The sequence below is a fragment of the Diabrotica virgifera genome, chromosome 10, assembly GCF_917563875.1.
Source record: "Diabrotica virgifera virgifera chromosome 10, PGI_DIABVI_V3a".
NCBI lineage: Eukaryota > Metazoa > Arthropoda > Insecta > Coleoptera > Chrysomelidae > Diabrotica > Diabrotica virgifera.
The window spans coordinates 68,262,307-68,273,126 of NC_065452.1; positions in this window are offsets into that span (position 1 = coordinate 68,262,307).

Here is a 10,820-nt window from a genome sequence, read left to right on the forward strand (position 1 = left end):
GCTAGTTCAGGTGGCCGGTTTTGACAGGTGGCTGTTAACACAGGTTTTACTGTAATTCAGTTATCTTAAAATCAAGATATTGCGCCTGTGTCGTTATGACGTTTTCCAGTTTTGGCGCTCCCAGCACCAGCAAGCCCGCCACAAGACAGTTTGTGGCGTGAACATGCATTTGTTAACCAAGAAAAATTACTCAACTAAAACTTCTCTAGTGCCGTAACCTGTGATATGGCAGTAATGCAAATTCGAATTATGGATCTGGGTGATACACTCAACGTTGCTGACTGCCCTAACCTGTGTTATAGCTGTGCTTATTGGATGATAACTATAATTAATCTATGCTAGCATAAGACGCTATTATTTATTATTATTAGTCGTTTAAAAGTCGTATTTAAGAGATTTAAAGCGAATTTGTAGCATCTTTTTTTTAATCTGCATAGAAGAATTAAATAGCAGACAGGAGAAGGCAAAGAATTTGTGAACTTGAAAATGTTTTCAAGAATTGTTAGTCATGAATTCAATATTTATTTTTTTATACCCAAGAAAGACCAGTGCAATTTGTGCGAAGCTTACAGGATTGGCCGAAAATTACGGGGAACATCAGTAAAAAAAAGTACTAAGTAGAATGATCAAGGAAATTGATAAATACAAAGGAAAGGCAGATCAAAATTTAATTGTGTGCTGCTTTGATTTACAAGCCGTGATGCCCTGCCCAATTGGCGAAGCATCAATATTTTACTACAAATCGAAAATCAATTCCTATAATTTTACTATCACTAACAAAATTTCTGGGGATACAAAGTGGCATCAAGGTAAGGGAAACAGGGGGCCAATGAAATTGATTTATGCGTCTATGATTATTTGAAAGATTTGAGCACAAAACATGACAATGACTGCCTTGAAGTCACTTTTTACAGTGACAACTGCTGCGGACAGGACAAAATAAAAATAGATTTGTTATAGCTATGTTTAATTTTGCTTAAGTACACTAAAAAAAATTAAGGAAATTAACCATAAACTTCTTATTTGCGGCCATACGCAAAACTAAGGAGACGCAGTTCATTCTGTCATAGAGAAACAGGTAAAGAGACACCCGAAATGTGGGCCGATTTATATACCTCAGCAATATGTGACTCTAATTAGAGAAGCAAAGAAGAACGGAAAACCATTTGAAGTGAAAGAAATGTCTCATGTAGATTTTTATGATTTCAAGGCACTCCAAAAACAAATGGGTGCCAACTTTGATGTTGATGAAGCTGGACAGAAGCATAAGCTTACTGAAATCAAGATTGCAAGGTACGAAGATAGGCCAGGGTAATAAGACAAAAATATACCCTGTTCGTGACACTCGAGCAGCCAGGGTACTGAAGCGTTTTTTCGACAAGTAATACCTATAGGAACAAATTTTAACTATTTCCTGCGTAGGATCTGGCGGCCATTTTTATTTATAAACAATTAACTGTCAAAAAATTGCATTTTTCCCTTTTTTTTTCAAATCAATGAAAATCAGTGAAACTTATGATTTTTTTATTACAAATATCTTTGAGATTATGGAAAAAGCTTTAAAATGACATATTACAAAGTTTGACATACTCATTTATTGTTAATATAATTGCGAAAAAAGGTCGGAATTGCAAAAAAAAAATATTTTCGCAATAACTGCTGTAAAAATTAGATAAGTGTGCAGGTTTGAAATTTTTGTCAAATGAGGGTTCTTTGTTGCTTAATATGTGATAAAAATTTCAAAGCGATTCATTCAATTGTTTAAATTTTATTCGAATTGTTTATCTCAGTGAGCATTTTTTTTTTGCACTAACATAAGTCAGAAAAAAATGACGTTAGACCATTCCACAGGTGTCAAATGGAAGAGAATGAACTATATTTTCAACTTGGTTTAAAAAACGCGAATAAAAAAATGCATTTATTAGCAATAAATAATTATGCAAAAGTATCGTAAATCTTTCCTTATAAACTTTTTGAATAACTTTTTCCAAAAAAATTAACTTTTTTACCCTGTTTTAAGTGCACAACTACCAAGTAATGTTATTTATATCATAATTGATAAAAAATTGTAATAAATATATATAATTTCTTATATAACAAAATAAAAAGTTTATAAGGAAAGATTTACGATACTTTTGCATAATTATTTATTACTACTAAATGCATTTTTATTCGCTTTTTTTAAACCAAGTTGAAAATATAGCTCATGCTCTTTCATTTGACACCTGTGGAATGGTTCTAACGTCATTTGTTTCTGACTTATGTTATTGTAAAAAAAATGCTCTCTGGGAAAAACACTTTGAATAAAATTTAAACAATTGAATGAATCGCTTTGAAATTTTTATCACATATTAAGCACCAAGGAACCCTTATATGACAAAAATTTCAAAGCTGTACACTAATTTTTACAATAGATATTGCGAAATTAATTTTTTTTGCAATTCCGACCTTTTTCGCAATTATATTAACAATAAATGAGTATATCAAACTTTGTAATACGCCATTTTAAAGCTTTTTAGATAACCTCAAAGATATTTGTACTAAAAAAACCATAATTTTCACTGTTTTCCAGTGATTTGAAAAAAAGGGGAAAATGCCATTTTTTGACACTTAATTGTTTATAAATAAAAATGGCCGCCAGATCCTACGCAGGAAATAGTTACAATTTGCTCTTATAGGTATTACCTGTCGAAAAAACGCTTCAGTACCCTGGCTGCTCGACTGTCATGGAAAAAACCTTATTACCCCGGACTAAGAGCCGGACTACTACTTAATAGCTACTTCGTACGAAGATATAGATGAAATGAAAAAGTTTTCTTCAAACAGCGATAAAGCAACAAAAACCTGTCAAGTTATTACTGACACATGCCTACAAGAAAAAAAATGATATTGACGAAAAGAAAAAGCGTGGTATTGAAGATTTGGTTAGTCAGTGAGTCATTCCCGAAGCTTATGGTCCCATGTTAAGAACCATTTTAAAGTCATGAATGAATGATCTCATCATTTTAAACAATTACAGTGTTTAGTTTTTTAGAATAATATCCTCATTTGTATATTTATAAAATGAAAAATTTAGTTTACTAAATACAGTACAATATATTGATCAATATTTTACAATGTTACAGTTTTATTTCGTTTAAAGTTCAAGAAAACGATGTCTATCTGAATGAATTAATACAGGTTCATAGGCCCTAAGCCTCGAATTTTAAATATAGCCTAGCAATTACGCCTTACCATATTTTAAGCGTGAATTTCGGGGTCAAGCAATGTCAATAACTAAAAATAAATACTAGCATTAGATAGCTACATATATAGTTAACATGAGTGCAGAATTTGGTTAACTTAGCTGCTGTAGTTCTAGAGAAAAAAAAATAAAAAGTTCATATAAAATCTTCTTTTTATTCTCCTGAAAAGTTTGCCATTTCGGGGTCATGGCACTAACGAAGTCGGGGAGCGAGCTATAGATGAATGTTGCATGGATCCGTTAGGTCAAAGTGGATATTAGTCAAAAATAAGAATTATCTTTTTTCAAAAATAACAAACGAATAACTTAGAGGCTGATAAATGATTAGAAAAACTTTTGATAAACAAAAAGGCCTAAAGTAGCGGACGAAAACGCAATGGCAAATTACGGAAGGAATACATGTTTGAAAATTATGGATTAGACTTTGTTATCAGATATAACAAAAATATAAAGAACGTATTGATATATAATTTAGTAGAAATATGGAAGGTGGATGGACAAAATAAATGGATTTTGCAAGAAATATAATAAAAAACTGAAGAATTTTACACACTGTTCTGTGGCTTTTAATAAAATATGGACAATAAAACAATTTGAAATTGAAAAATGAAAATCTTGCTGACTATTAAAATAAATCATATAGAGAGGAGAAAAAATCTTCACTACTTAGGTTGACTAAAAATAAACTACAAAGGGAAAGAAAAACAAAAACATTCAGAATAGAATAATTGTTTTCTTGCAGAGCATTAGAACTCATTAATGTGGCTAATCAAGTTAAAATTTTAATAAGTAATCATTTTTAATTCCAATGCCAGAAAGAATATAAAGAAATAGTTGGAATATTGTTGTTATTAAATAATTTGAATAACCTACGAATAAACAGAAATCTATAATACAAACAAATTGCCATAATATGTCATATGATTTTCGTTTTATTAAATTTACTCTCCTTATTTTAATTATTCAATTACTAAATAGTCTTCGTTTCTTTTGAATGTTCCGCATCACTATTAATAGCCAATCTTCTCGTAAATCAGTACGTACTGTTGATAAGTACTAAATTAATAGCACCTGAAAGAAAAATTTCCAAAACATATTTCAAGGTGAAAAAGATGGTGTTTTTAGTTATTTTGTAGGATTTTAAAGTGGGTTATTGTCACAATATTACTTATTTTAAATGAAGTTTATCGAAATCCGTGAATCGATTCCAAAAATGATAAATTGGAAATGACTGTTTATTTTGTTAATAACAATAATATACTATGTATTTTGTTGGTGGTTTATTCCGTATGGCTTACCCTTAAAAATGTTAAATCCATTAGATTAACCTCTTACACAAAAACAGAAAATTTGGTTATAATATATTTATATACATCAGAGAGGTTCAAAATTATGAAATAAATTCATTTTTTCAAGAGTATACCACTTTGGAGAAAAATCCCGAGACAGGTCGATTTTTATTTTTAAATTATAATTTTTTGACATATGTCATACTAGTGACGTCCTCTAGTCAAACTACGTTTGAAATAGTCGACCAATATAAAAGTTTGACAAACATAAATCATAGCAACTCAACTACCTGTCTCATTTTAGGCTAGGGTTATGGCCAGACAAGCGACAATTTACGGCGTCATAAGAGCAGTAAAATGAAGCGAGAAAATGGGTCCTGGGAAGAAGGATCTGGGTCCAAATTCGTAGCTCATCTAACCACAACAACGACCGAAACACTGTATTTACATCTCGCGACACGCCGTAATTTACATCCCCATCTGGTCATGCTTTTTATTGCCGCTTCATTTTACTGCTCTTACGGCGCTGTAACAGCAGCAAAATGAAGCGGCAGTAACTGCAGTAAAAACATGGCCAGACGGGGATGAAAATTACGGCGTGTCGCGAGATGTAAATACAGTGTTTTGGTCGTGGTTGTGGCGAGATGGACTACAAATTTGGAACCAGGTCCATTTGTTTGCGACACGACGCCGAAGATGGACCCGTTAGATATTGCTTCGCGATATTTTACAGCACAGTCTGGCCATCCACTACACTCACCGCGGGACCCATTTTCGCGCTTCATTTTACTGCTCTTATGGCGCCGTAAATTAGGAGACAGGTAGTTGAGTTGCTATGATTTATGTGTGTCAAACTTTTGTATTAGTCAACTATTTCGAACGTAGTTCCGATACACTGTATTAACTGCATATGTTCCGTTTTTATTTGGCTTATTCTGTATAAACATTAATATCATTATTTAAACAGGCTGGTCAAAAATGTTTTTTGAATTAAATTAATTGACGCAAAAAGAAGAATTTATGTAATTTATTTATCTAAAACGATATTTTACCGCTGTCAGAAAATAGAAAAATATTTATTTAACAAACAAATATTGTTTATTCCTTAAATTCAATGGTCAAACTGTTAAGAGACACGTGGGTGGCTGGTGGCTGTTTAACGTTTAATTTAAACGAACAACAATGTTTATTTGGTAAATAATTGGGTTTTAATTTCAGTATTTTATAAATGTTAAAATATTTCACATGGTGACACGAACTTTGAGAAAAAATCAGAGTTTGACTGGTACACTCGGTATACAATGACAATTTACTCGTCTATCAACAATATTATTACAGCGATATTGTTAAAGAATAAGGCTAAAAAAATCACTTAAATCGGACAACAGGTTTATTTTCAAATTTAGGAAATTCGAGACTACTAGACCATAGACTATACAGCGTTTCACAACCGGTGGGTCGCGACCCACTAGTGGGTCGCGGGCGGATTTCAGGTGGGTCGCGGCGTGGCTCTTACAGTAGCGTACAGTGACCATTGACCATGTTCCTTATTTTCTTTCTATAATCATGGGTGAGGGATGGGTCGCGAATATGAAAAAACATTAGAAGGTGGGTCGCCAGACTTAAAAGGTTGGGAACCACTGGACTATTAGACTAATAAGTCAGAAACATCATCATCATCAACTAGCCTATATTTGTCCACTGCTGAACGTAGGCCTCCCGTAAAAATTTCCACATATTTCTATCTTGAGCTTCTTGCATCCAATTTGTGGTGATGCGCTTGATATCATCCGTCCATCTAGTCGGTGGTCGTCCTCTGCTTCGATATGCCTCCTGCCTTGGTCGCCATTCCAGAATCTTTTTGGTCCATCTGTCATCCGTCAGTCTGGCAACATGTCCTGCCCAAGCCCATTTAGCCATGGCTATTCTTTCAACTGCCTCCGTGACTCCTGTTCTTCTTCTTATTTCTAGGTTTGGTACTTTATCTCTGATGGTAATACCTAACATTGATCTTTCCATAGCGCGTTGTGTAACTCTTATTTTATTTATTGTTCTTTTTGTCAGAGTTAGTGTTTCTGCACCATATGTAAGAACCGGCAAAACACACTGGTCAAAAACCTTTCTTTTTAAACAAACTGGAATATTAGACTTGAAAATGTTATTTAATCTACCGAAGGCAGCCCATGTGAGACCTATCCTTCTTTGTATTTCAGTTGTCTGGTTATCTCGGCCTAAGCGAATCTCATGCCCTAGATATTTGTAAGCTATTACTTGGTCGATGCTATGACTCTCAATCTGAATTTTATCGCTGACTACAAGGTTGGTCATAAATTTTGTCTTTGAGGTGTTAATTTTAAGACAAATTGTTTTTGACACTTTATAGAGCGTGTGCAGCATTTTTGTAGCTTTATCAACTCTATCAGATATTAAAACGATGTCATCGGCAAATCTTAGGTGGTTCAGATCCGCCCCGTTTATATTGATTCCCATATTATCCTCTCCTTCCATTTGCTTGAACATATATTCAAGAACAGCTGTAAACAATTTCGGGGAGATAGTATCACCCTGTCTAATTCTACGTTCTATTCTAAATTTCTTGGTATCTTCATGAAGTCGAACACAAGCTGTACCAGTTTCGTAGATACTTTTAATCAAGGCGATATATCGGTAGTCAATGCGGCACTCCGCCAATGCTCGAAGCATTTTATGATGATCTATAGTATCGAACGCCTTTTCATAATCCACGAATATAAGAAAGATAGGCTTGTTATACTCTGTGCACTTTTCTATTAGCGTTTTTATAACTTGTAGATGATCGTTTGTTCCGTATCTGGAGCGGAACCCAGCCTGTTCACAAGGTTGGTAACTATCCAGTTTGTTCACAAGCCGTTTTGTTATTATCTTCATGAATAGTTTGTATGTATGGGAGAGCAAACTAATAGGTCTGTAGTTCTTCAGATCTGAAATGTCACCTTTTTTATGCATTTTGGTTATTATTGCATTATGCCACTGAGAGGGGGTTACGCCTCTTGTCAAACAAACATTGAACATCTTTTTCAACACATTTATTAACGTTTCTCCTCCTTCTTTGATGTGTTCAATGACTATCCCATCTTCTCCAGGTGATTTATTGTTTTTCATCTCCGAGAGAGCTAATTTTATTTCCTCTGTTGTGGTATCTGGGATGTCTTCTGAGCCTACATTTTGAACTTTTGGTATTTGACTTTGATCAGGATCTGGAAGTTCTTCTCGCTTATACAATTCTGAGTAAAAATCTTGAGCAATTTTTAAAATATCTTCCTTATTTGTTGTTATTTCTCCTTTTTTATTTACAAGTTTACAAATATTTTTCGATCCTTCAGTCATTTGTCGGCGCAGTACCTTTAAACTCTTATTTTTATCAATGGCTTGAGTTATGTGTTCAGTGTTGTAATTTCTGACATCTTTTCGAATGGATTTTGTGATATCTTTGTTTAACTGTCTAAGTGCTGCAAAATTATCTGTGTATTTGTTTTTCAATTCTCTTCTTTTGTTTATAAGGTCTTTAGTAGCTTGAGTAAGTTTATCTATCTTGTTTTTTCTTTTTTCCTTATATTTGCTATGAGCGTTTCGAATCGCACTGTTTATTCGCATGTTTGTCACCTCTATATCTAATGCATTTTCATTTAGATGTTCTACTTCTTTCACTTCTGAAGTTATGAGATTCTGATAAGCTACACTATCTTCTATCGATTCCCATTTATTAGAATGCCTCTCTGTTATCATTGCTGTCCTCTCGTCTAATGTTGATCAATATTTTTGCTCTAACCAACCGATGGTCACTCCCAACAGTGATTTTATTGATTACTGTAACATCTTGGATAATATTTTTTTTTTCACAAAAGTCAGAAACACGTCTCTATATTTCATTCCATCTTATGCATATTTTGTTTTTTTTTTTCATCTTTGTTGCAGGCCATGCCGATATGTATTTCCTACCTTGATTCTATTATTAGCTCGCGTTAATCTCTCCTTGTTATTATATATGTGCTGGAAGTAAACTGAAGTAACAGCGAGAAGCGAAACTACCTGACTTGACAATGCTAGAGCTGGGAAGTTTAGTTCACTACGTGGATTTCGATCTTTCGATCTCGGTCATTAAAATGAATACTATTACAAAAGAGTAGTTCGTTTAGTTCATTTAGTTCACTGATGATTCATACGACATACTTTAAGATGGGAGAATCAAATATAAATTAGTTCAAAGTAGATCAATCAGGAATCGTTTATTTTGACAAATGACATTAAATATTTTTGTAAATATAAAAAAATAAAAAGTAACCTATAAAATTGTATTTGTTTTGTTACTGTTTACTAAAAGTCTGGGTTTTCACTTTTTCCTCGAAATAACTCTTTCAATATAATATAACGGTTTTATAAAATAACGGTTATTAAAAATTTTAATGGAAAAGTATGGGACATTATTCAGCATCTCTTTCTTTAACCCTCCATCGCATCTCATTTTCATAAAATAAAAAAAGAAAAAGAACCCTTACTTAACGCAACCTTACTTCTATTTCGCTAGTAGGTCGTAACCGTAAAGTCGTAACTAAAACTAAAACCATCAAATATCAAATCAAATAATCAAACTCAGTAACAGTAAACCGAATTTGCATCTCACTCTTCCTCGTGGAGTTAAATTATGTCGCTTTTTCTTTAAATAATGTTTAAATATTAATTTACTTCGATCCAGCTCTACCTCGACAAACGTTTGCTTGCGGTTGGCGAGATGGATTGAAATCGTTGAAAGATCGAGATCGACAATCGAAAATATCGACATCGTTCCATCGTTGCCTCTCTCGCTCTGTCCGTTGCGTTGTGTTTGTGTGTTGCAGTCAGTACGTTTAGTTCGATATGATTCGATCTTTTTAATATTTGTGATTGAATCTTTTAGTTCAGTTATGAGAGTCGATCTTTTGAACTAGTTCGTTCACGAACTACACAGCTCTAGACAATGCAGGTGAGACCTGGCCTAAACGTCGTCAAAATAATGGTTTTTCTAAACACCAAAATTATTCAACGCGGAGTTAAAAATAACGCAAAAGATGGACGACATATATTAAGTGGTGAGAAAAAAGAAATGAAACTAGTGGAGGTGGGAGATTTAGCGATAAAAACCTATAAACTTACATTCTATTAATTGTTTCCCACCTTTAGACGTATCAGATGAGTATGTCAACTAAAAGTGTCACCGTCACAGTGGCAATTGTCAAACTCGTCTGATACGTCTAAAGGTGGGAAAAATATCCCACCTCCACTAGTTTCATTTCTTTTTATCTCACAACTTAATGTGTTTTCCATCTTTTGTGCTAATTTTCCGGTTATTAGCGAGCTCATCACTGTATATGTACCTTATTTGAAGTAGGTAATTGCATTCAATCTTTAAAAAACTGTTTATATTCGTCTCCTCCGAGTGCCGTTTTTTCGATGTGGCGGTTGGGTATTAGTAACTCCAAGTGGAGTTAGATAGAACCGCGATGGAGCAGGTTTTTGAGTGAACACAAATTTCCCTCTAAGCTGCAGTTGTGATATCTCCCTCCAAGTGTAAATGTCTTAGATACCGAATTTGCCTTATTTTGATTACCAATACTCTATTTTTAATTTTTCGTCTTTTGGAGTACTTTATTGTACCTACCATAAATAAAAAATGAAATTTATTCTATTTTAACCAGGTCAAGTTAGAAATCATGAGCCATCGATTGAAAAATGTACCGTACCGTGGTGCAGACTGTGGTAATGATCGGTAATTTTCTTCTGATATTGAGCAAAAAGTTTCGACTGAAAGTGCTACACGATAATCGCTCACAAAGATTCAGCATATCTACTCTCCCCTTTATTATGTATTGTAAAGCCAACAGGTCTCAGCGTTTATTATAGTTTTTTAAAACAAAGACAGAAATAATTTTATTCCATAACTGGTTTCCACCCTACATTACTGTTTAAATATAAAATAATAAAGAATAAAAAATGATCACTGTGAAAGTTTTTCGAAAGAAATAGAACATGATTTTTATGGTCTCCAAAAGGAAATATGGCGCTTTATAAGAGGTCAAAGAACGGAGGTAAAGAAACTAATAGAACTAAAACACATAGAACAGGATACATGGAATGACTATCTAAAAAAGCTATATGCAAAGAAAGAACAAATGTTGCTAGAACCGGAAACACCAGAAATTACCACAAATGAAGATGTTAATATAAGTACACAGGAAGTTCGAAAAACACTTGAAAAGCTGAGGAACAGAAAA